Below are 27,873 nucleotides of genomic sequence, written 5' to 3' on the forward strand. Positions count from 1 at the left end.
AAGACAAAAATTATTTCATCATTCTCACTTCTTAGTAAAATCCTAAGCTCATTTTTACTTGATCATTGTTCCTATTCATTGGCAGAATATTTAGAACATGTAAAGACTTGAAACAAGAAAGTGCAAAATGTACAATTAGTGCAAGCTGCCTTGTAGATAAAGCAAATACTACAAACACACTCCTCAGAGAGAGCGCACTTATATTTACATAACATAGAATATACTGCTATTACATTGCTCAGTAAGCATAAGAAACAATCAGAAAACGAGAAGGTGAGTGAGAAAATAATTGCCGACCGTTATGGCCGAGCGGTTCTAAGCGCTTCAATCCGGAACAGCGCTGCTGCTACGGTCGCAGGTTCGGATCCTGCCTCGGGCGTGAATGTGTGTGATGTCCTTAGTTAGGTTAAAGTAGTTCTAAGTCTCTGGGACTGATGACCTCAGATGTTAAGTCCCTTTGTGCTCAGAACCATTTAACCCATTTGAATTTGAGAAAACAATTGATTGCAGTGAGACACGAACCAGCAGCATCCCACGGGTTACCTTAAAATTAGGTATCTCTGTTCATTACGGTACACCGACCATGAATGAAATTCAGCCATGCTTTTCATCTTACCACCTCCTAAAAGCTTTAATCGTAGATACACTGAGGTGACAAAAGTCATGGGATACCTCCACCTTTTCGCCGGGCGTGGTGCAACAACTCCGTGGCATGGTCTCAACAAGTCGTTGGAAGTCTCTGCAGAAATACTGCGTCATGCTGCCTCTACAGCCGCCGATATTGACTGTGTAGGATTTTGTCCACGAACTGACCTCTCGATTACGTCCCTTAAATGTTCTCTGGGGTTCATGTCCGACGATCTGGATGGCCAAATCTTTCTCTCGAACTGTCCAGAATTTTCTTTAAACCAATCGAAAACAATTTGGCCTGGCGGCATGGTACATTGTCATCCATAAAAGTTCCATCGTTCTGTGGGAACATGAAATCCATGAATGGCTCCAAATGATCTCCAAGCAGCCGAGTATAGCCATTTCCAGTCAATGATCGGTTCAGTTGGGCCAGAGGACCCAGTCCATTCCGTGTAAACATAGTTCACATCGTTTTGGACCACCACCAGCTTGCACAGAGCCTTGTGGAAAACTTAGCCTTGTGGCGTCCGCCGCACACTTGAACTCTAACATCAGTAATTTCCAACCGAAATCGGGACTCATCCGCCCAGACCACGATGTTCCAGTCGTGTAGGGTCCAGTCGATACGGTCACGAGCCCAGGAGAGTCGCTACCATAGCTTATTAACGCCAGATTTCATCGCACTGTCCTGACGGATACATCTGTCGTCCGTCCCTCAATGATTTCTGTGGTTCATTGTCTGTCAGCACTGAAAACTCTACGCAAACGGCACTGCTCTCGGCCGCTGAGTGACGGTCATTGGCCACTGCGTTGTCTGCAGTGAGAGGTAATGTCTGAAAACTGGTATTCTCAGCACACACTTGACACCGTGGATGTCGAAATACAGAATTGCCTAACGATTTCCGAAATGGAAAATCCCATGCTTCTAGCTCCAATGAGCATTCCGCGTTCAAAGTCTGTTATTTCCCGTCGTGCAGGTCATAATCACGTTGTAAACCTTCTCACATAAGTCACCTGAGTTCAGATGACAGCTCCGCCAATGGATTGCACTTTTACGAGGTGCATTCAAGTTCTAAGGTCTCCGATTTTTTTTCTAGTTAACTACTCACCCGAAATCGATGAAACTGGCGTTACTTCTCGACGTAATCGCCCTGCAGACGTACACATTTTTCACAACGCTCACGCCATGATTCCATGGCAGCGGCGAAGGCTTCTTTAGGAGTCTGTTTTGACCACTGGAAAATCGCTGAGGCAATAGCAGCACGGCTGGTGAATGTGCGGCCACGGAGAGTGTCTTTCATTGTTGGAAGAAGTAAAAAGTCACTAGGAGCCAGGTCAGGTGAGTAGGGAGCATGAGGAATCACTTCAAAGTTGTTATCACGAAGAAACTGTTGCGTAACGTTAGCTCGATATGCGGGTGCGTTGTCTTGGTGAAACAGCACACGAGGAGCCCTTCCCGGACGTTTTTGTTGCAGTGCAGGAAGGAATTTGTTCTTCAAAACATTTTCGTAGGATGCACCTGTTACCGTAGTGCCCTTTGGAACGCAATGGGTAAGGATTACGCCTTCGCTGTCCCAGAACATGGACACCATCATTTTTTCAGCACTGGCGGTTACCCGAAATTTTTTTGGTGGCGGTGAATCTGTGTGCTTCCATTGAGCTGACTGGCGCTTTGTTTCTGGATTGAAAAATGGCATCCACGTCTCATCCATTGTCACAACCGACGAAAAGAAAGACCCATTCGTGCTGTCGTTGCGCGTCAACATTGCTTGGCAACATGCCACACAGGCAGCCGTGTGGTCGTCCGTCAGCATTCGTGGCACCCACCTGGACGACACTTTTCGCATTTTCAGGTCGTCATGCAGGATTGTGTGCACAGAACCCACAGAAATGCCAACTCTGGAGGCGATCTGTTCAACAGTCATTCGGCGATCACCCAAAACAATTCTCTCCACTTTCTCGATCATGTCGTCAGACCGGCTTGTGCGAGCCCGAGGTTGTTTCGGTTTGTTGTCACACGATGTTCTGCCTTCATTAAACTGTCGCACCCACAAACGCACTTTCGACACTTCCATAACTCCATCACCACATGTCTCCTTCAACTGTCGATGAATTTCAATTGGTTTCACACCACGCAAATTCAGAAAACGAATGATTGCACGCTGTTCAAGTAAGGGAAACGTCGCCATTTTAAGTATTTAAAACAGTTCTCATTCTCGCCGCTGTCGGTAAAATTCCACCTGCCGTACGGTACTACCATCTCTGGGACGTATTGACAATGAACGCGGTCTCATTTTAAAACAATGCGCATGTTTCTATCTCTTTCCAGTCCGGAGAAAAAAAATCAGAGGCCTTAGAACTTGAGTGCACCTCGTACATGTCGTGTCCGCGATACTACCGTCATCTGTGTACGTTCACATCGCTGTCCCACGACTTTTATCGCCTAAGTGCATGTTATTAACTGACAGTTAATTATAACAAATTGCACCAAGAAAAATGCGTTTTTGATAGATTCTCAGTGTACCGTTCCCTTGAAACGGCATACTTTTTGAACACACAAGTTGCAATTCGAAAACTGTTTAACCACCAATATGACGATTCCTATAGCTTTATACAATTAACAACGGGTTTTCGAGAGATCCTCAGTTTGCTGGTGGAATATATCACACAAAACCGACCAAATATGGACTTGAAAAGAAAGCTAATAGCCGGCCGGTGTGGACGAGCGGTTCTAGGTGCCCCAGTCTTGAATCGCGCGACCGCTACGGTCGCAGGTTCGAATCCTGCCTCGGGAATGGATGTGTGTGATGTCCTTAGGTTAGTTAGGTTTAAGTAGTTCTCAGCTCTAGAGGACTGATGACCTCAGATGTTAAGTCCCATAGTCCTCAAAGCCATTTGAAAGCTAATATGGCGTCTCTGGACTTTGTCATGGAGTCTTGTGATGTAGGTGATGTTCTTCCACCTCACTGATATACGTTCAAACGCGGGTTCAGATTACCTGAAATGCTAGATGTTGGTCTGAACTCTCGCAAAGACTCCCCAACGTGCTTCCTCCACCGTAAGACTCTTATAACCTGAGCTGAACTGTCCGCCGTGTTATCCCCAAAGTATAGTATATTCATATTGGTTTACACAAGAGTCACAAAAAAACGGTTCAAATGGCTCTGAGCACTATGGGACTTAACATCTGAGGTCATCAGTCCTTTATAACTTAGAACTACTTAAGCCTAACTAACCTAAGGACATCACACACATCCATGCCCGAGGCAGGATTCGAACCTTCGACCGTAGTGGTTGCGCTGTTCCAGACTGAACACGAGTCACAATGCGAGTGGAGATTTCTAATCAAATGTGTTGAAGAATTCGTCGTAAATATGGTTGGCTGCTCAGCTGTGAAATGCGTTAACTATTGCAAAAATGGTTTTCGTATGTTTGGATTTCCTAGTGACCCTGAATGAAGAAAAAGATGGGACATAGACTGCCGGAGAGACAACTGGGAACCACTCGGCGTTCAGTTGTGTATTGTAAATATACGGTAGTAGAAGTAGTTGTAAATATGAAACCAGTTGTATGAAACTGAGTTTCTTCCCAGTCGAAAACTGTACTGAAGCAGTTCATCTCAAAATATTTCGATTCCTGAGATACTGTCGCAATTGAAAAGTTAAGAGGAATATTTCTGATGTATTTATACGTCTTATCATAAACATACATACACAAACTGAATAATACTTAGCCCCATTTCCTATATAGGTACGGCAGAACGAGTGATAATTCAGATATTTTTATAGCGGATTGGTCATTGTGAGGCAACCTGCACAGGTAACATAACCTTCAAAGAATAAAGTTTTTACCACAGCTCAATAAGCAGCAAACCTGTCATGAAGTACATAAAATAAATACTGGTTAAATGATAGATGAAACTATTAATAAAAATCCGTTTCACTGTAAAAAAAAAAAAAAAAAATACACCTTTCCCTATCTCTGTACAATACAAATGCGGCATTTCTTAAAGTACATCTCTTTGAATAAAAAATAAACACCTCTTTTACAGGTGGCTGTATACAGACAAAACTGATAAACAGCCACATGTTGTTACTGCATAACACCTGTATTTGAAGACGTTGGTACCGAGTTCTTAACTCATATTTACAAACTATCATGCAAGTCCCGAGCCAACGTTTCTATAAATGTGTAATATTACATTTCAGTTTTTCTGTTGTATGAAAACGCCAGTCTAAATATTTCAATAAACATCAATTTCTGCTGGGTTCACTTCATACATGCAATATCAAGTATTTTATAAGAAATACTGTAAAAAGTTGCGTGAAAAGGTTTACCACACACAAAGTAAGCACTCCTGAAGCCTCAGAGATGGAGAAAACATGACGGACGATTCAGCCTGTTATATAGGAGCTCTGTGACGTTAGAATGTCAGCACACTCAACGTCAAAGTTCGAATGCACGGTCTTTGTGCCGACGTCTTAAGTCGGAATTGTCCGTGAACGAATCACTGGTACCTCCATCACAGGGAAATACGTGTGACGGTTCGCCGAGCGTACGGAGAACGATGGGACTCACTGTCTCTAGCCAGACTAGATGCAGTGTTGGTTGGGAGTCTCGGGCTATTAATACAAGATAACGTTCCTTGCACTGGGTTGTTACATATTGTCAATCATGTTCGAAAGACCGTCGAGTGTTTCCTGCCACAGGAATGATCTCCACATCCATGAAACGACGCTACAGGTAACTGCCGATTCATTTTTCCTCATCTCTAGCCGATCTTAATCTGCTAACGATCCAGCCTCACGTATCGTTGTTCAGATGTGTTTCTTATATCGTATTCCCCTATGGCCCGAATACTGTCTGCCAGGCACATACAGCACGCAGCCCAAACTACTTAACCCAAGGCTTTTTCTACAGGCAAACCCAACAGACTCTCACCGAGTGAGGTGGCGCAGTGGCTAGCACACTGGACTCGCATTCGGGAGGTCGACGGTTCAGTCCCGCGACCGGCCATCCTGATTTAGGTTTTCCGTGATTTCCCTAAATCGCTCCAGGCAAATGGCGGGATGGCTCCTTTGAAAGGGCACGGCCGACTTCCTTCCCCATCCTTCCCTAATCCGATGAGACCGATGATCTCGCTGTTTGATATCTTCCCCCAAACAACCCCCCCCCCCCTCAATAGACTCTCAACGTCAAGCCATGAATATCATGTTTTTCCATGATGCCCCGCAGTAGTTTAATACGGCCTATGTCGCAATGAAATTTTGCACACGAGCCTCGAAGGTCCCTCAACATATCGACATGTATGCAACTGTGATGGTGGGGTGCTTTCGCCAAATATCGCCCCTGTGCTTAATCGACTGAAGGCAATATCCGTTCCAACTATGAACTGATGCGGTCAGCTTGGAGCTTTTGGAGTGACACTACATGACAGCGCTAGCACCTAGCTTATTATTAATGAAATGCAAGAAAGTAATTGTTTTGAATGGTTTCTGATCTAGTCCATTATTCTTTTTTCTCTGTTCTGGCTGAAGAAAAATGTCAGGTAAGTTCGAATAAATTTTCTTTGTGTAACGCCATTTTACAGGGCGTGAGATCGAGAATTGAACATTATACTGTTCTGCAAACATAAACATTCTTTGCACTTCTGTCTTCGTGAGTGAGTGTATTAGCAGACCTGTGGGCATAATAATGCCCACAAGTTTAGTGATGATGATGTCCCATACTCCGAGGAGCGTAGGGGACGATGCGGGACACCCGCACCGTTGACTAGGCAAGGTCCTAGCTGAGGTGGTTTGCCATTGCCTTCCTCCGACCGTAATGGGGATGAATGATGATGATGAAGATGACACAACACCCAGTCATCCCGCCGGGAATCGAACCCGGAACCCCGTGCGCGGGAAGCGAGAACGCTACTGCAAGACCACGAGATGTGCTCGATATCACCTATGTTGATATTAGCAACAGACATAAAGTCGCTGACGTAACTATCACTCTACAGTTTTTCGGTTATTATATCTACATTTTATGAAAGAAAGCATTTCCATTAAAAGGTACAGTTTCTAAGATGTCTGATAATAAGAGGAAAAGGCAGACATGGTTCAGCTGTTCACATCAACTCCTCAGACTGCGTATTGTGCTGATCAGAAGACAGTACAAATGATAGTAAACTTTTAGAGCACCAATATCATGAATTTGAGAATGCAGGAAAAAACTAAGGAAGAAGAAAGTGAAGTAAATGCAGTATAAAGTAAGATGCTGGAGAGAAAATCAGTTCTGAGAGAATATTTACAAATAGTGCTTGTTAATCACTGCATCAATATGGAAATAAACTTCTTCGGCCTTACTCTGATGACCTATAACACATGACTTTTAAAGTTGCTATGTCAAACAGCGCTCTAGATCCATTTCCCAAAGCAAACGGTAGTGGTGATTGAAACTTGCCGGTTACGGCTTTGAAGAGGAATCCAATGTCTGTCATCATAACTTTTCAGAGTCTTTCAAAAGACTGACCTAAGCTTCATATTTTTCACCTGTTCATAGAAATTGAGCTTTAAAAAAATAAAGAACTGTAAAGATAAATTGTTCTTTAACTCCTTTTAATAAAACTACTAAAGCTTTGGCCTCTAAATATGGTTCATATCACATTACATACGATATCCTTGATTTTACGAGTGTTGTGCGCGCCGAACTGGTTACTCATATAACAGATGTTCTTAATTTTTCGGTCCCAGCTTCATTCATCGTCTCATGTGGGAGAGTTGAAAAAGAATGTTAATATAATATATCTGAGGAGAGAAAAAAATCGACTCACCAAGCGGCGCCAGGAGAAAAAAAGATATAAGGGTTAAAGAAATATGCAAGCTTTCGGACCCAATAGCTCCTTTTTGGCAAAGGGTTGAAGGGAAAGGAAGAAGGATGAAGGAAAACGACTGTCGAGGTTTAGGAAATGGGGAGAGTTCGGAAAAGTCGCCCGGAGCCCCGGGTCAGTGAACACTTACCGGACGGGATGAGAAGGAAAGACCAAAAAATGATAAAGTAAACGATATTTAGGACTCCCTTGGTGGTGGTGGTGGTGGTGGTAGTTACCGGCTAGATAAAATTTCAGATTGATCATAAGTAATAAATTAAAGAAAACCCTTAACCGTTGGCTGGGCAGGACCAGCAGTAGAATATCCCTGCTCAGACTTCTCTTCCCCAGACTAATTTGTATGCAAATGGGACCCTATCATGAGTTGCCAGAGTCAACGAGAGGACACGGGCCCAAAAGTGTTTAGCGGTCATGGCAAGGTTCATTGCAATGGACACAAAAACTACGATACGTGGGAATGCAGTACGAGAAGATCGCGTTATGTGTAACGTGCGGTGAAACGGACCCCACATGCAACGTCTTCATCTCAAGTGTGGTACCGCGAAACCGTTCTTCCTGTTGCTATACCGACGTCTGCAGAAGGCGTTGGCCTGCTGATCGTCACAGCGTACCGTTCGGAATACTTGTTTGTAGTCGCTATCTCCTCTCCGTCGAAAGCACGGCCATGTTGCGAGTAATGAGTTCCCCGGAATCGACGCTTGTAGCGATTCAATGCGACGCGAATCATAAGGTCCGACTGCGCCGTCGGCCATCATATTCGTTTAACACAGCACGTTTCGGCGGCACTGCGCTATCGCTGACTTTTACATGTTGCCCGATGTAATGCACTCGAGCGAACATTGAATAGATTTTAGTAGCAGTCGTGAGTGCACTCCTGTTTCTCTCCCACAAACTTGCCGCGCAATATTTGGGGCAAGAATAAAAATGGCAGCAGTCTTGCTACGCTCACACCACGAAAAGAGGCAATTGGAGATAAAAAGTGAAGGAAAGCTGCATTATAAAGTGAAAGGTGGTAATCCATCTTTCAGCGAACATTTCTTTGAAAAACACTAGGTATTATTCTGCAGTAACTTTCCAGTTCGCAAGAGTTATACGTACAAATACAAATAGCTATAAATGATGAGAAATATGTAAAAGTAAATAAAATGCATTCTCCTGGTTTTTGCGATAAATCCTGCATTTTTGGTTCCGGAGGGGCATTATTTACCTTCTATTTGTTACTGTTAGCTGTTCTGTCACATAGCTGGTTACTATGGCTTCGTCAGCTGGAAAAAATAGGGTACAGGCCTGCTTCGGAATTTGATGTGGCTTTCAAATGCATAGTTACTTTTAAGGGCGAGAATTTGTTTCGAGAATCTCGTGTAATATCTCCTGTGAAACCCTCTCCTGACTAGTTATGCAAATCAACGTACTGTTAGTGTAGGAGTTGTTCCCTAGGAGTGCGGCTATCAGGTTACACCTGAAGTTCTGTATACGAGTACTGAGCTTTAGTTAAGCCGCGTATCGGCTAACCGCAGCTTCTGCTATTTCAAAGGCATTTGCTACGTGCTCAAAATGACAAAACTGGTTTTGTTATATAGTCAGTAAGAAATAGTATAAGAACGTTTAATGTTGTTTATTTAGCTCGTGATGAAAGAAATGATTTTTTCTGTATCGGAAAATTGTTTAGCTCTCTTATTCCTCTTACAGTTTTAAATGTACACCTAATAAATTAAGAGTTGCAATCCAAACATGTACAATAATTCTAACACAAAAGGATAAGAGGTGAATCAGTGCGTTTTTGGGGGTGCATAGTAAACTGGGTTCGAATCAGAGTCTTGCATGTCTCTGAAGGAATAATGGGAAACTTGACGCATTGATATACTGAAGGCAAACGTGCACGAATACGATAATACTGGGTTTACATAGAAAACAGTGGGCAACGATTTACCCTCCAACGCTCACGTACTTGTGGCTTGCTCAGTATAAATGCAGATGAAAACAGTTCTATATTAGACAGGACAATGGTATTAAGAATTCCGCAACAAATTCTACGGTATGGTTCCTGTACAACACTCGAAAGAAAATGAGGCACTTGAGTCTCCAGCTTTACGTGTGTTGAAGATTTGTGAACAACGTGGAACCACTAAAGCAATCATATTGCAAATAAAGGCGATATGCTGAAACCACTTCCAGAAACGCGTGGCAAAATATTAACAGTGGAGACATCAGAACTAAAAGAATCAATTAATTAATGCTCGAAACGAGACAGATGCTCTACGTGGATTAACAGTAATTGCAGTTTATTCAAGATATTTTACGAGTATTTTTGCAATATCACTTAAAGCTTTTCGAGAGTAGGAAACGTGTATTTACTTTTATACTTAACTCCTGTCTCAGTTCTCATGTTGATTGTTGTACAAAGACGCTTCATTATCTACATAAAGTCTCTAAATTCGTTTTCTTTTTAAATGAAAAAATATTATGCATAACTATGTGTGGCTAAGTCTCCGTAAGTTAAACAGTTGGAATGACATTTCTTGATTTTATTCACGGGCAAGTTTGTCCACATCACTGTTCACATCGCCATCCTGGTCAATCCACAACCACAACACCACAAATTCCGGTCTTACACCGTTCCTTAGATAGACACATAACAAGTATATATTTTTATATTGTTACACTTTTAATTTTATCTTGATTTGCAATGAAGTAACGAAAGTTTAAAATGTTTTAAATGTGACAATATATTCATCATTTGAAATACCTTTCTTGTTAAGTAAAAAAACTTACCTGTACTAGATTTCACAAAATATTAAATTTTAACAGTAGTTAATAAAATATCCAAATGTCAGCGACACAAATTAAGTATTTTAGTTGCCTTCTATTACAGAGTTTACTCCTTCGTACAAAGAACTGTCTTTAAAATCGTGCTAAATTTGTTAACATGCTAAATGTTTCCGTTATGAACATACGACTTCGTCATTTCATAATATTTTCCAGAAATTTCAATTAGAGCATTCTACACATGTTGTATAAAAATTGAGTAACTGAAGAAATTTATTTTTTCCGGATTTTAAATTACTAAAATGACTGGGTAGGAATATATATGTAGGAAGTTTAGATAGAATCATATATTTTCATAAGAAATGTGATGGTAACTATTTTACTGCAAATCATTAAATTATCTCCAGCTGTGTTAAACAATGATTAATATCTGTAATAAACGGAAACATAATCGTAAATATATAACGACAACATGACACTTACAATGTACCACGTACTTTTTAATAGAAGCGTGTTAGCACGAGAATTTCACCGCAGCCAGTATTAAAGTAAAGAAGCTACTTGCTAGCTTCTAAAATAGATACCTAAATTTGACGCAAAATTTCATTTTCACACATAAAATAATCACTACGACGTCTAAAATAGGCAGCAAAAATATATTCTTGTCAAGATAATGATACGTTTCCTAAACAACTCCAAAATTGAAATATATTTATGTCTGAAAACATTTTACAACTCGAGTGCCGGTACATGAAGATAGAGCAAAGGAAGGTAAGTAATGAAGTAATTACTCTATATATACACGGTGCAAAAATAAAAAAAAAAATATTCCAAACGTACACTTGAAAATGCTTTTACTCACAGAAAATGACTAACATACTGCCGTTATTTGTCATACTTACATTAAGAATGTTCAGAGAAGAGCTACTAGTGGATGCTGGACTGCCTAGGAATATTTCATGTTCCTTCGAACAGCGGAACATGATAGGTGTATAAGGTTGGTGCATAAGTTCGCAGCGCTTTTGTTTTGCATGTTGGTGTTCCGATTGCTATGGGTTTATTTACAGACTGTCATTTTTTATTCGTAGTTCACTGTTAGTATTTGAGTTTACATATCATCATTTTGCCATTTGGAGATAGCTAGTAGAATTGCCGACGTTAGAAAATGGAGTGCCAAATGGAGAAATCGGAACATTTCCGACATATTCTTTTGTATGAGTTCAGCAGCAGTAGAGGCAGCCAGACACATTTTCCTCGTATTTGCGAACATTGCCATTGGACACACGACGGCAAGAAAAAGTTTTCAGTGCGGAACCGCCCTGCTGCTACGTCGCAGGTTCGAATCCTGCCTCGGGCATGGATGTGTGTAATGCCCTTAGGTTAGTTAGGTTTAAGTAGTTCTAAGTCTAGCGGACTGATGACCTCAGATGTTCAGTCCCATAGTGCTTAGAGCCGTTTGAACTATTTTGAAGAAAAAGTTTTTCTCGTTTTGAGGAGGATCATTTTGAGATTAGTGACTCTCCACGATCAGGAAGACCTCCAGCATTTGACGGAGATCGTTCAAACGCATTAACCCATAATGATCCACATCAATGGAAACAGGTAAGTGTGCAGAACTGTGAGCATTCCACCATCGTGTGACATTTGCGTGCAATAGGGAATATTCAAAAATCGGGTGTGTGGGTACCGCATGCTCTGAGTCTAAATCACAAAAATCAGCGGATGGCCACTTGCATCTCTGCTTTCACGTCTTCAGTTGGCTCGTGACCAACACCAAACATTCCTTTCCTGCAACGCTTCTGGTGTCGAGAAATGGTGTCTTGATGCTAACGTAAGGAAAAGAAAGGAATGGTTGAACCCAAGCAAAGTAGAAACTTCCCGTACAAAGACCTGCGCGCATCCACAGAAGATAACGTTATGCATCTGGCGGAACATAGCCGGTGCGGTACACTACGAATTGCTTCCCCGAGGTGTAACCATCACTGCTGACATTTAATGTCATCAAATGAGACGTCTTGCAGACGCAACTGAAGAACAACGACCGGAAAGATTGCGTCAGGTGATGCTACTACACGATAAAGCCCGCCCGCATTCTGCTATACTGACAAAAAACACTACACAGAAGTTGGGTTGGGAAGTCATCTCGCACCCACCTTATTTACCTGATATTGCACCCTCAGATTTTCACCTTTGCTGTTCTATATCGCACAACCTTCAACGAACTTCCTTTCCAGATGAAACTGCGTTCCGAACATGGCTAGACCAGTTCTTCGCCTCCAAACCTCGTGGTTTCTACAGTCGCGGAATCGAAAAGTTACCACAGCGTTGGCAGTCTGTGGTAAGTAGTGAAGGAGAACGTGTTATTGATGACTCAAGTCTCGGTTATGTGTATCTGTTGTGTTTATGAAAAAAAAAACGCTACGAACTTATGCACCAAACCAATATTTTGGCTTTCGAAAGTTACATACATCTGTATAGAAGGAAGAAATACTACGATGCACTTTATTAACTGGGGCATCCGTGAAATATTCTCAGGTTCATGATTCCTCTTCGCTACCACTAATACGGACTACCAGAATTGAGTTTAAAGCAGCTCTGATGTACTCACATAAACGAATGATCCAGCTCAAATGAAATGATCGAATTTTCTTCATGTGTCTGGGCGTTGCAGGCGTACTTGGTTGGATTTATGCAATTCGCTGTGAAGAGAAAGCCACACCTCCATTTATTACTCGGCCTATTGACATATTCCGCATGAGTCCTATGTGGTTCTTGTCCTCAAACTTCAGAACGCCAAGAAACCTGACGTTGAAACTGAGCTCACATGCCCGAGGGACTAATGAGGCATGCTTTACGAGAACTGTATCAAGAAATTCTCTATACATACGTTCTCATCCCGTTCCTAGTTACTATATGCAGACACGCAAAGGAGATTTGGTGAGAAGATTATCTTGTAGATTCATGTGCTGTGTTTCCTACAAACTCATTGTTATTTATTTGTAATTTCTGCTATCACTCACTTTTTTATTTTTTGTTTTATGTTTAATGTAACATAATTCAACGCGTTTCGAATATGGTTTGTTCATCTTCAGGCGTTTATACATATATACAGAGAAATGTTACTTAAAAATAAACTGTCTTAAATTAGATTAACCTAGAACTCTTCGTCGATTTGTTATTGTAGTGGCTGGGGAGGCATTTGGGGGGGGGGGGGGGACAGTGGATGACCAGAAATCAATGTCAGTGATGTCCTCCGTTGGTTGTTTTCTTTGTGGTTGACTATGTATGATATCACAGCCTGCATAGGATGGCAGATAGTTTTGCATCAGTTGTGTGTTGCGAAAATAGCGTGAAAGGATTTTATGTGACAGTTGATCACTTATGATTTCACCATCTTGAAGCTTCACTTGCATCACTGGTGTAATGTCGGAGCTCTTGATTAATATTACACTATTGCACATTGTATTGTGCCGCTGATTTCCGTCGTGATTCACTGCACAAATAGCCTCGATATACATGTAAACATTATACACGTAACTCAAAATGGCGGACTTGTAGCATGAGAGTCAGTATCGATTGTCGAGGTTTTGTATCGATATTCTTGGTACTGACAGGTTTGAAGTCATTTATTTACATTGACAAATCTTGAATCTATTGAGTTAGAACTGGCTTAAGGCTGTTGAAGAATTTTAAGTTTTTGAATTCGGTTATCTCATTAAGAATGTTATCTCCATGCTTTGTATTATATATGAAAATTACCTGTTCTTCCACGATGGCCATTCTTTTACTTTTTCCTGTTTTATGTAAAATTTCGAGGTTGTCTTCGAGTTTCAATGGGTGGCCTGTGTCTTTAATGTGAGTTGCTACTCATTGTTGCCTGTAACACTTGCGTAGGACTCGCAAAAAGCAGTTACAGCATAGTTGCTACATGCAACTTTAACACATTGACTACTGCGTGCCCACCAACGGCCATACTGTTCCGTAGAGTGTATCTTTGGTGTGTCATAGTGTATTCTTGGATTATGTGTAAAGTTGCAAAAAACGAAGCTGAAAACTTTGACCAAGATACTGTAGCACATTTCCTGTACACCGGAGTCAGCACAATCGAAAAATGCAAATTAATGCACAGTACTGTATACTGCATGCTGTACTGAACAGAGCAAAGTGTTTGCTGCCGGCGGGCACACGACGTCGGGGGTCGACGTCTGCTGTGTCCGCCGGCAGCCTCGTCACAGGCTACGATTTAAAAAAGAAAAACGTGGTGAGACGTCTTCATTCCTAAAAACTTAATTAATTAACTTCATTAATTCAGATACCATCTTCGCAAATTCTAATACACTTATTTCAAAGCCATATGTGTTTCGCTTTTAAGTTCAATATCAAGTAGATACCATTTTCCTCGAGCAAAATAAAAACATAGTTCATTTATTGACTATTGCAGTGAAATGTGTTTTTTTTCAACTTCTTGCCATTTACATTTATTTATTTATTTATTTTATTTTAGTTTCAAGTTCCGTAGGACCAAATTGAGGAGCAAATCTCCAAGGTCATGGAACGTGTCAGTACATGAACTTACAACATAAAAAGTAATAACAGATAAAAATAAATGTTCATGAACCTGAAAGAAAATCAGTCCATAAGTTTAAGCAAACGCTATCAGCAATACAATGAGAATCATCTTAAGTTATCAAGGAACTCCCCGACAGAATAGAAGGAGTGACCCATGAGGAAACTCTTCAGTTTCGATTTGAAAGCGCGTGTATTACTGCTAAGATTTTTGAATTCGAGTGGCAGCTTATTGAAAATGGATGCAGCAGTATACTGCACACCTTTTTGCACAAGAGTTAAGGAAGTCCGCTCCAAATGGAGGTTTGATTTCTGCCGAGTATTAACCGAGTGAAAGCTGCTTATTCTTGAAAATAACCTAATATTGGTAACAAGAAACGACAATAAGGAATATACATATTGAGAGGCCAATGCAAGATACCCAGACTCGTGAAAAGAGGTCGACAAGATGTTCCGCCCGTTTCTGAGCCAAAAATATCCTTCTAGAATGGGAAGAGTTACCCCAAAACATAATACCATACGACATAAGTGAATGAAAATAAGCAAAGTAGACTAATTTACGTGTCGAAATATCACTCACTTTCGATACCGTTCGAATAGTGAAAATGGCAGTATTAAGTCTTTGAACAAGATCCTGAACGTGGGCTTTCCACGACAGCTAACTATCTATCTGAACACCTAGGAATTTGAACTGTTCAGTTTCGCTAATCATATGCCCGTTCTGTGAGATTAAAACGTCAGGTTTTGTTGAATTGTGTGTTAGGAACTGTAAAACTGAGTCTTACTGTGATTTAACGTTAGTTTATTTTCTACAAGCCATGAACTGAGGTCATGTACTGCTCTACTTGAAACCGAGTCAATGTTGCACACAACATCCTTTACTACCAAGCTAGTGTCATCAGCAAACAGAAATATTTTAGAGTTACCCATAATACTAGAGGGCATATCATTTATATAAATAAGGAACAGGAGCAGCCCCAACACTGATCTACATCTACATCTACATCTACATTGATACTCCGCAAGCCACCCAACGGTGTGTGGCGGAGGGCACTTTACGTGCCACTGTCATTACCTCCCTTTCCTGTTCCAGTCGCGTATGGTTCGCGGGAAGAACGACTGTCTGAAAGCCTCCGTGCGCGCTCTAATCTCTCTAATTTTACATTCGTGATCTCCTCGGGAGGTATAAGTAGGGGGAAGCAAGATATTCGATACCTCATCCAGAAACGCACCCTCTCGAAACCTGGCGAGCAAGCTACACCGCGATGCAGAGCGCCTCTCTTGCAGAGTCTGCCACTTGTGTTTATTAAACATCTCCGTAACGCTATCACGGTTACCAAATAACCCTGTGACGAAACGCGCCGCTCTTTTTTCTATCTTCTCTATCTCCTCCGTCAGACCGATCTGGTACGGATCCCACACTGATGAGCAATACTCAAGTATAGGTCGAACGAGTGTTTTGCAAGCCACCTCCTTTGTTGATGGACTACATTTTCTAAGCACTCTCCCAATGAATCTCAACCTGGTACCCGCCTTACCAACAATTAATTTTATATGATCATTCCACTTCAAATCGTTCCGCACGCATACTCCCAGATATTTTACAGAAGTAACTGCTACCAGTGTTTGTTCCGCTATCATATAATCATACAATAAAGGATCCTTCTTTCTATGTATTCGCAATACATTACATTTGTCTATGTTAAGGGTCAGTTGCCACTCCCTGCACCAAGTGCCTATCCGCTGCAGATCTTCCTGCATTTCGCTACAATTTTCTAATGCTGCAACTTCTCTGTATACTACAGCATCATCCGCGAAAAGCCGCATGGAACTTCCGACACTATCTACTAGGTCATTTATATATATTGTGAAAAGCAATGGTCCCATAACACTCCCCTGTGGCACGCCAGAGGTTACTTTAACGTCTGTAGACGTCTCTCCATTGATAACAACATGCTGTGTTCTGTTTGCTAAAAACTCTTCAATCCAGCCACACAGCTGGTCTGATATTCCGTAGGCTCTTACTTTGTTTATCAGGCGACAGTGCGGAACTGTATCGAACGCCTTCCGGAAGTCAAGAAAAATAGCATCTACCTGGGAGCCTGTATCTAATATTTTCTGGGTCTCATGAACAAATAAAGCGAGTTGGGTCTCACACGATCGCTGTTTCCGGAATCCATGTTGATTCCTACATAGTAGATTCTGGGTTTCCAGAAATGACATGATACGCGAGCAAAAAACATGTTCTAAAATTCTACAAGAGATCGACGTCAGAGATATAGGTATATAGTTTTGCGCATCTGCTCGACGACCCTTCTTGAAGACTGGGACTACCTGTGCTCTTTTCCAATCATTTGGAACCCTCCGTTCCTCTAGAGACTTGCGGTACACGGCTGTTAGAAGGGGGGCAAGTTCTTTCGCGTACTCTGTGTAGAATCGAATTGGTATCCCATCAGGTCCAGTGGACTTTCCTCTATTGAGTGATTCCAGTTGCTTTTCTATTCCTTGGACACTTATTTCGATGTCAGCCATTTTTTCGTTTGTGCGAGGATTTAGAGAAGGAACTGCAGTGCGGTCTTCCTCTGTGAAACAGCTTTGGGAAAAGGTGTTTAGTATTTCAGCTTTACGCGTGTCATCCTCTGTTTCAATGCCATCATCATCCCGTAGTGTCTGGATATGCTGTTTCGAGCCACTTACTGATTTAACGTAAGACCAGAACTTCCTAGGATTTTCTGTCAAGTCGGTACATAGAATTTTACTTTCGAATTCAATGAACGCTTCACGCATAGCCCTCCTTACGCTAACTTTGACATCGTTTAGCTTCTGTTTGTCTGAGAGGTTTTGGCTGCGTTTAAACTTGGAGTGGAGCTCTCTTTGCTTTTGCAGTAGTTTCCTAACTTTGTTGTTGTACCACGGTGGGTTTTTCCCGTCCCTCACACTTTTACTCGGCACGTACCTGTCTAAAACGCATTTTACGATTGCCTTGAACTTTTTCCATAAACACTCAACATTGTCAGTGTCGGAACAGAAATTTTCGTTTTGATCTGTTAGGTAGTCTGAAATCTGCCTTCTATTACTCTTGCTAAACAGATAAACCTTCCTCCCTTTTTTTATATTCCTATTAACTTCCATATTCAGTGATGCTGAAACGGCCTTATGATCACTGATTCCCTGTTCTGTACATACAGAGTCGAAAAGTTCGGGTCTGTTTGTTATCAGTAGGTCCAAGATGTTATCTCCACGAGTCGGTTCTCTGTTTAATTGCTCGAGGTAATTTTCGGATAGTGCACTCAGTATAATGTCACTCGATGCTCTGTCCCTACCACCCGTCCTAAACATCTGAGTGTCCCAGTCTATATCTGGTAAATTGAAATTTCCACCTAAGACTATAACATGCTGAGAAAATTTATGTGAAATGTATTCCAAATTTTCTCTCAGTTGTTCTGCCACTAATGCTGCTGAGTCGGGAGGTCGGTAAAAGGAGCCAATTATTAACCTAGTTCGGTTGTTTAGTGTAACCTCCACCCATAATAATTCACAGGAACTATCCACTTCTACTTCACTACAGGATAAACTACTACTAACAGCGACGAACACTCCACCACCGGTTGCATGCACTCTATCCTTTCTAAACACCGTCTGTACCTTTGTAAAAATTTCGGCAGAATTTATCTCTGGCTTAAGCCAGCTTTCTGTACCTATAACGATCCCCGGGGCACCCCCCACTTGACAGTACCCCCCCCCCCCACTCAGATCTCACATCACAGTCGTTATCAACATTGTGAGTAATGACCTTTTGCTGCCTGTTGCTAAAGTAAGAGGTGAACCAATTGTGAGCTACTCCCCTTATTCCGTAATGGTCCAACTTCAGGAGCAATATTGTGTGATCAACACAGTCAAATGCCTTTGTTAAATCAAAAAATACGCCAAGCGTTCGAAACTTTTTGTTTAGCCCATCCAGTACCTCACAGAGAAAAGAGAATATAGCATTTTCAGTTGTCAAACGACTTCTAAAGCCGAACTGTACATTTGATAGCAAATCGTGTGATATACAATTATCAATTAACCTTACGTACACAGCCTTTTCGATAACTTTTGCAAACACTGATGGCATAGAAAAAGGTCTAAAATTATCTACATTATCCCTTTCTCCCTTTTTATAAAGCGGCTTCACTACTGAGTACTTTAATCGCTCAGGAAACTGGCCATTCCTAAAGGAAAAATTACAAATATGACTAAATACAGGGCTAACATGTGCAGCACAGTACTTTAATATTCTACTAGACACTCCATCATAACCATGAGAGTCCTTAGTCTTCAGTGATTTGATTATTGTCTCAATCTCCCTCTTGTGTGTATCACAGAGGAGTATTTCAGACGTCAATCTCGGAAAGGCATTTGCTAAGAAATTTATGGGTACGCGTTACATGAAAGCACACTTCACGTACTCATTCAACATTATCAGTGATTTTCGTGCACGTTTGCACTTAACGTGCTATTCATTTCGAGAGAGAGAGAGCCACAACATTTTCATTATGAAATACATTTAATAATTATGCACTTAATGTAGTGATTTGTTCTATGATCGTGTGTCGGTGTTACGGTGCTCCTACGAAATAAGAAGCAAAATAAAATTCTTAAGTAACTCACATACTTAAATCACCACGACATTTTTCTGCTTTAAAGACATTCTTAAGACGCGAGAGGGCCTGCCGAAGGAGAGCAAAAATGTGGGTCGATATAATGGAATATTATTAAAAAGAAAAATTTCAATTAGCATGATACGATCCAAGAGGTAGTAGTCACGCAAAGATGATTACATGCAAAATGAAAACACTCGGAATTAGAAAGAATTTAACTTTTCGTTTACGATGCATGCAGACCCACTTGCTTTATTCTTATCATAACGTTCTATTTATTCTGAGACAGCCATAAGTGAGAGAGTGGATATTTTATCAAAGATTATGCAGGACCAATTCTTGTGTTTAAGCTAAGTTCAAAATTAGCGTAAGTTGTGGATCGAGACGAGTTTGCTTCTGTTCTAGAATTCTACACTAGAATCTGACTCAACAAGTCATTCTTCTTCTTTTGTGGGGCTGAGGCAATCGGAGTGCTTTGACTACATTCAATATTCGCGAAATTTAAGTTTTGGACACGGCGACGCTGCGGTGACTGTCCTTACCGATAGTAAACACGTCATAACCTCAGTGAAGTGAATTTCTTGGTTCACTTACTTCCAATTAAATTTCGTACATTGCACTACTGTTCGTGTTTTGATAAACAGACTTTCGCGCTACCTTGTCCAATCCTTGACAAACACTCAACTTGAGATGTTTTTGGACAAGGCAATACACGTTGAGATTCTCTTCACCGGCACAATAAAAAAATGTTACTAAATTTATGCGTGAGGAAATTCTTCCTAAGCGTTTCTGCCGTGGGAAGTTAATGCAGCACTTGTAGATGGAGGTAATTCCTTGCTGGTGGCGCGAAGTCACTCAATTGTAGTCGCGTCACTATCTTTAATAGTCAGGACGTGTTCACTGCATAGCGCCAAAGAGGCAATCAACATGTTGTTCCAGGAATGCGGCGTCATTGTCCCCTCCGTTCTGAGATTCTAAATCCTATCGGAGAGCACTCTTCGGGTGGAGTGGGGCACTGATTTCTGACATAAGATGGGGTCCAGATGTGAAGAAAAACAGAGAAACCAGAAAAATGGAAAGAGGAAATGAAACAAATCTCTGGAATTTCCCAGTAACCACTATTCTGTTACCTGTAGAATAAAACAGTGCTCTGTGTTTCGCAAAAGGCGCGTGAAAAAAAAAAAGACAGTCCATGAGACCCGTAATTTGTCATTTATCTGTGCACCATAGTTGTTACGATATTTAAGTGCTGTCGTTCGATATGATGCTACCGAATCAGGTATCAGAGTTCTTCACCTGTTGAAGTACAGGTCCTGTTTCAAAAGCTTAGTGTTATGCCACTCATTCCATGTTGTGTTGTAAATACATAATAAATTTTGTTGGCCTCATATTGCAGAAACGAAAACATTTTTTAGTCTTTCTGTCAGCTGTTGTTCTACCTTACAGTATGGCTTTACGCCTAATGCAGAATAGTTTCGGAAATGCTTTGAGTTTGTTTGGAATAATGTAAAATGTATCTTCATCTGTCTGTAGCTGAGGGAGGCTCACTTTGAGACTGTCAACATAACTGTTCGAATCGCCATCTTCAGTCATCTATCTGTGCACTGGCTAAATTCAGAATGGCTAAGATGAGGTAAATCAGAACAACTGCTTTGTGGTTGGAACCGAAGGCTCTACATTTACTTCTTTGTTGATTTCTAGTGCCATGTGTGGCGATAGTAAGCCGAGATCCGTTGCTCATCGTGTCTACAGCAGAGTATCTATTCATATTGGGAGCAATCATTCTGCAGCACTAGATTTACGTCGCCGTTCAAATCCCACTATGTGTGACTGGCAGTAAGCTCTCATACTACAAACAACGGAACAACGGAATTCTTTTATGAAGAGTGTAATAGTTACATTTGGTAAACCGTTTGTAGACAGCTAATGCACTGCTTTACAAAAAAAGTGTTGCACCCGGAAGTCGTTTTAAGATCTCAGTGTAACTTCGTACACGTACACACAGTGGATCGGTATGTAAATGATTAGAGGTGCAATTCTCTCTAACAGATAGAATGTCTATCAGAGTGCATAAGTGTTGTTCGTGTTTAGCGTTGTTACCTGGCCAAGTAGAGTATATGATGGTTGTAAACAGTGTCAGATATTCAGTGACTGCTGTGAAGAACACAGAGGTGCCGCGAACTCCTTTGAGGCAGCATTAACAGCGCCTGACGAAGTCTAAAAGTGGACTAATTATAAGTCTCCATTTGGTTCGATAGTGGAACATCCAGGTTTGTGGGGCGGGGCGGTCGGATGTGACAGTAATGAGGATTCTGTGTCATCCTGCACTATTGGTCGGAGACTTGCGATATGTGGACTAGGGAATTACCGGAATCACCATCCGACATCCCACATATCTGGTGTTAAAAAAAAGGTGGGGGGAGGGGGACGCTGTGTTTACAAAGGTGCCGTGATCGGGAAGCATAGACTGCTGATTAATGTCGTCGAACTGTATCCAGCAACGAATCGCTGGTCTGCATTTCCCCCGATGACCCTCATTGTCGAGTATGGCTGCGACCTGGGAAGGGTCCCGTTCTTCCAATGCTTCGGAGAGGTTCAGCTGTGTTACTCCTGGCGTCACAGTGTAGGGAGCAATCGGGTATGACTTCTAGTCACGGCTAGTAGTCGCAAAGGACTCTGACGGCACAAAGGTACGTCACGGGCATCCTGAATCCTTATACAGTGATCAGCCTGAACATTATGACCACCTACTTAATAGCCGGTATGACCACCTTTGCCACGGAGAACAGCGGCAACGCGTCGTGGCAGGGAAGCAAAGAGGCACCGGTAGGTCGCTGGGGGGATTTGGCACCACAACCGCACACACAAGTCACCTAATGTCCATAAATTCCGGGAAAGGGGCCATGAGCTCTGACACCACGTTCAATCACATCCCAGATGTGTTCGATCGGCTTCAGATTTGGTGAGATGGGGGGCCATCACATCAATTAGAACTCGCCGCTGTGGTCCTCGAACCACTCCTTCACACTCCTGGCCTTGTGACATGGCGCATTATCTTGCTGAAAAATGCCACTTCTGTCGGGAAACATAATCGTCATGAAGGGGTGTACGTGATTTGAAACCATTGTACGATACTCCTTGGGTGTCATGGTGCCTTGCACTAGCTCCTCTGGACCCATGGATGCCCAAGTGAATGGTCTCCAGAGCATAAAGGAGCCATCGCCAGCTTAACTCCGTCCCGCAGTACAGCTGGAAGACGAGAGATTCGCGCCCTGCCATCAGCATGATGAAGAAGGTATCGGGATTCATCAATCCACGCAGCGTTCTGCCACTGCGCCAACGTCCATTGCCGATGGTGACGTGCCCATTTCAGTCGTAGTTGTCGATGTCGTGGTGTTAACATTGCAACATGCATAGGTCGTCGGCTGAGGAAACCCATCGTTAGGAGTGTTCGGTGCACTGTGTGTTCAGACACACTTGCACTTTGCTCAGCATTAAGGTCTGATGTTAGTTCTTCCACAGTTCGCGTCTGTCATGTATTACCAGCGTACCCAGGCTACGATGTCCAACATCTGCAAGGACGGGTGACCGCCCAACCCCATGATATCTGGACGTGCTTTTCAGCTTGGTTTCGCCACGTGTTGAACACACTCATCGCAGCACTCCTCTAACACCCAAGAAGTCGTTTAGTTTCCGAAATGCTCGTGCCGAGGCTCCGGGCCATCACAATCTTTTCTCGGTTAAACTCAGATATATCACGCGGCTTCCCTATTCCACACACGGAGAGCCCGCTCACTGGTACTACATGAACCGTGCACGTGACTGACTAGCAATCATTCCTCGCCAGGTGAGGCTGCTATCGCCTAGACGGATTTATGTAGATATTAGATCGGTGGTCATAATGTTCTCGCTGATCAGTTTATGTTACCTCTCATGCGAAAGAATCGTGGTGCCATTTTTCTACGGGGCAATGTTCGTTTAGACATGATACTTCTCTGTATGAATTATTTTCGAGATGTTAACGTACCCAGTGGCCAGCAATAACCCCAGTTCTGTCCCTGATATAACATGTGTGGGACCATACGGGCGTCGACTCCGTCCTAGTGGCAGTATCCAGGATATCAATACCAGTTACAACAGTTGTTTGCCATCTTGCCTCACTAGAGGATGTAATAGCTTTATTACGCCCTCCACAACAGAATAAGAAAATAAGTGCATGCATCAAGGCCAGAGGGGGTGCAACGTATAACGATTAATGGCCACATATTGCCAAGTCGTAATCTTTGAAATAACATTACATACCCTCCAAACGAAGAAGTTCCATTTCGTCACCTCCTCTTCTCCGCGTTTCAGCTTTTTTTTTAATTTTTTTTTTCAGGCAGTGCATATTCTAGTCGAAATCTGAGATGCGTATAGATTGCTAAGGTTTGTGTGACTATATTACATGAAATAATTTGTACATTAAATATAACCAGCTTTCTAGCTGTCCCAAGCAGAATAGGAAGCAGCAAGATACGTTCACTGATCCCTAAAGTAGGAGGCGCGCTAACTACAACTTAATACGTTTGCTATAAATATTCTCCAACTTTTCAGCATAGAACCCTTGAGCTAGAAAATGAAGCAGTAATGAAGGATGCTTAGAATTTTCTTTTAAGTGCTCTGTAAAGCCTTTCAAGAAAAGCGTCAGTTTGCCCTGAGAATCGTTGTATCCAGCCTTTCACTTCCGGATGCCACGCTACTTTAATCACGCTGGCTTGGTCACCACTGCAAGAATCAAACTCAAGAAAGACGATACAGTGTAGAATTATGACACGGTTAAGATTTGGAACCGCATTATTTTTCAATATTGCACTCATTATCATTAGAATGGAAACTGAGAAACACAAGCGAGGACAGTTAATCCGTGTTGCTAAATGACATTCTACTACTCTGGTTAGGGTCCTTCTGTCGATAGAGCGAAGCGGTGTCACTTGGAAGTGTAGACATATTTTCATTAAATTTTATTCATAATTCGCAGCTGTTGACGCGATTCCATTGAATACATAGTGTGTATAGTATACAAGACCCTCAAAAATATTCGTGCCGAATATTTGTAACTTAAGTCGTCGTATATTATTCTCCCTTTAGACAAACAATTTAATCTCATCATCATCTCACAATATGCCCAAAATAACGAGATGGCATCTGGTACGATAATCAAGTATAGCTCTAACGTGTGTTTTTCGTTTAGGAAAGAATTCTCTAATTATCAAAAATGGTTCAAATGGCTGTAAGCACTATGGGACTTAACATCTGAGGTCATCAGTCCCCTATACTTAGAACTACTTAAACCTAAGGACATCACACACAACCACGCCCGAGGCAGGATTCGAACCTGCGACCGTAGCAACAGCGCGGTTCCGGAATGAAGCGCATAGAACCTCTAATCATCAGCGCTAGGTAACTTCTCATCCACCTGTGAAACGTCTGGTTCAGGAGTGCTCAAACGACTAAAAATGCTTCGTCACACGAGTAGAGTAACCCTACAACCCCTACTTTCCGCCAAATGAATTACACTTACTAAACATTACTTATTTTGTATCCCTAAGGCTGCTTAATGGAAGCGAGCGTGAATCAGTCATTAAGCATCAGCTCGAGAGATCGAGAACGTAAACAAATGTGTCGGGCGCGCTTCCTACAGTCTTGTTGAATGACGCATGTCCTAAGTTTGTAATGAAGGGAATGCGTCGCAGACGCATATCTCTGGTAACCCTAGAATGAATCCGCTCAGCGTAATGATTACTTCTTGTGGATACCATTGCACTAAATTGTCGTTAGTAATATGTGCATGATAAACACCGAAGTAACAAGTGCTGACGTGTTAATATTCCAACGTTTTAGGATTTCTTGCTGCACAGCCTAAGCGTCTCCCATCATCCGATCAATGTAACTGGCGAGCTTGTCCATGGGATGGCTTGAGTTTAAAGATTCTTTCTGATCGAATCGCGTTTCATCATTTTAGCTGCACGAGTCTTTGACTCAGGGCTATCCTTTCAGGTATCAGTGGGATACCAAACTGACTGTCGCGCACCATACAGCCCGACGACCATAAGTCATGGTCTGGAGTGTCGTTTCTTTCTATAGCAGGACCTCTTTGATTGTCATTCACGGTACCTTTACAGTAGAGAGGTACGTCGACGATATTCTACTACCTGTTTTGTTGCCCTTCATGTCAAGCCATCCTGGGCTTACATTTCAGCAAGATAACACCCGCCCGTACTCAGCGAGAGTTTCTACTGCTTGTGTTCGTGCTTACCAAACTCTGCTTAGGCGAGCAAAGTCGCCGGATCTCTCCCCACTTGAGAACGTTCGGAGCATTATAGGCGGGACCCCCAAACCAGTTAGGATTTTGACGATCTGACACGCAACAGACACAGTTTGGCACGACTTCTCTCAGGAAGACATTCAACAACTCTGTCAAACAACGCGAATCTGAATAGCTGCCTGCATAAGGGCCAGAGGTCGACCAACGCGTTATTGACTTGCTCAATGTGTGAAGCTCTTTCTCTTGAATAAGTCATGCAGGTTTTCTGGACTTGTAATCATTTGGGGTGCAGCTCCGAATCCTCCCGAAACCAGGTAGGTGAGCAGGTAACAGGACCGAATCCTCCCAAACTGACACATTGTATGTTGTTTTATAAACAATAATATAATTATCTCTGCCATGTTCCTTATCTCGTTCCCCTACTCCTCCCATGTTGTAAACAAAAAATATTGATTCACTTCCGCACGCTTTGCGCGTTACCTTGAGCGGGACTTGGTTGCTGGCGCTGTGCCGGCTGGACTTTACCCTAATAACATAAAAGATAAAACTTTTAAACATACAGTACACCCGAAAAATTTTTACATCTTTTACTATAACTTCATATGCTTTCCTTTGCCTGCTTGGAGTATTAGTAACGTTTAGAACTGCTACCTGCTTCAAACGGGAGGATTCACCCCATCGTTTTTCAGACCCTTGCGGGCTTGGGAGGATTCGGGGCTGCGCCCATCATTTGTGTGTGTGTACATGTGCATCGCCCCTACCAATTTCCACTCCATTTGGGTAATTCCTTCGAGGTGCGTAGTTTTGTTTTCATTAGAGTGTATCTACTTTTGATAAATTGTGCCCCTAATTTTTGCTATGTGATTCGGTCATTGTACTGTTACAAAGCTATTTACACCATTATCATATTATTGTGTGTACACTGCTTCAAAATCATTGTCAAAGTATGCTAGTCAACATTTTAACTTCGTGACACGCCTTATGCGTTCGATTTCAACTGATGCACTGTAATAGTGACATTGTCGCCAACGTTTATTGAGTGGAACTTAATATACGATACTGTAGAGTATATTTCAACATAAGCCACTGCCACAGGCATTCTAGTAGTATCGAATAAATGCTTCGTTTACGCGGCCGTTATAACCATAGTGCAATTTGTTAATTCTAGGCCGGCCGGGGTGGCCGAGCGGTTCTAGGCGCTACAATCTGGAACCGCGCGACCGCTACGGTTGCAGGTTCGAATCCTGCCTCGGGCATGGATGTGTGTGATGTCCTTACATTAGTTAGGTTTAAGTAGTTCTAAGTTCTAGGGGACTGATGACCTCAGAAATTAAGTCCCATAGTGCTCAGAGACATTTGGATTTGTTAATTCTAGTACTGTCTGTGCAACTATTAAAAAGGCAGTAGGTTCACAGACAGTGTCAGAATTAGTAAATTAAACAACGACAAAAATGGGATGATTCAAAAAGACTCATCCGATTTCTCAAGACTATATTTTCTCCAGGAATGAAGAGGGAAACTTGGGGTGACTTTTACATTACGCATAGGGCTGTAAAGTTTTTATTTTCAAACGAAAAATTAGTTTTAAAAGCATATATTGTAAGATGGCAAGAACTATGCCCCTTACATGAAGTCATTAAAGATCACCTAACTCACGTTGAGCGAACAGTAGGGCTGAACAAAATGACTGACAAGGCACAATGCATCTTGTAGATGGTATAGTATGGATGTATGGGAATAATCATTGTCGGTTGATGGTTTTAAAGTAATTCTCATGACATGAAAACTTTGTGGAAACGCATCGATTTACTGGAGGCTAGTTTATCCCAGGGAAGTACCCAGAAATGACTGTGGTGCGCGGCTGGGGAGCGGTGAAGGGAAGCGACAATAGGCAGCTTAGGGCGGCTCAAGCTCTGAGAAAGCGGTAACGGGGCGCAGCCTCCAGCTGCCTTAAGATGAGTGACAGTGAGTGGGTGGTTGACCCCATGCTGGTGTACTGGGAACTTGTACGCCTGTTGATAAATGTCCGTCGTCCCGTTTTCAGTGCAACATGCGAGAAAGCTGCGCAAAGTTGCAGTGGAGCAGTCAACAGA

The sequence above is a fragment of the Schistocerca piceifrons genome, chromosome X (genome assembly GCF_021461385.2).
Source record: "Schistocerca piceifrons isolate TAMUIC-IGC-003096 chromosome X, iqSchPice1.1, whole genome shotgun sequence".
In the NCBI taxonomy this organism is placed as follows: Eukaryota; Metazoa; Arthropoda; class Insecta; order Orthoptera; family Acrididae; genus Schistocerca; species Schistocerca piceifrons.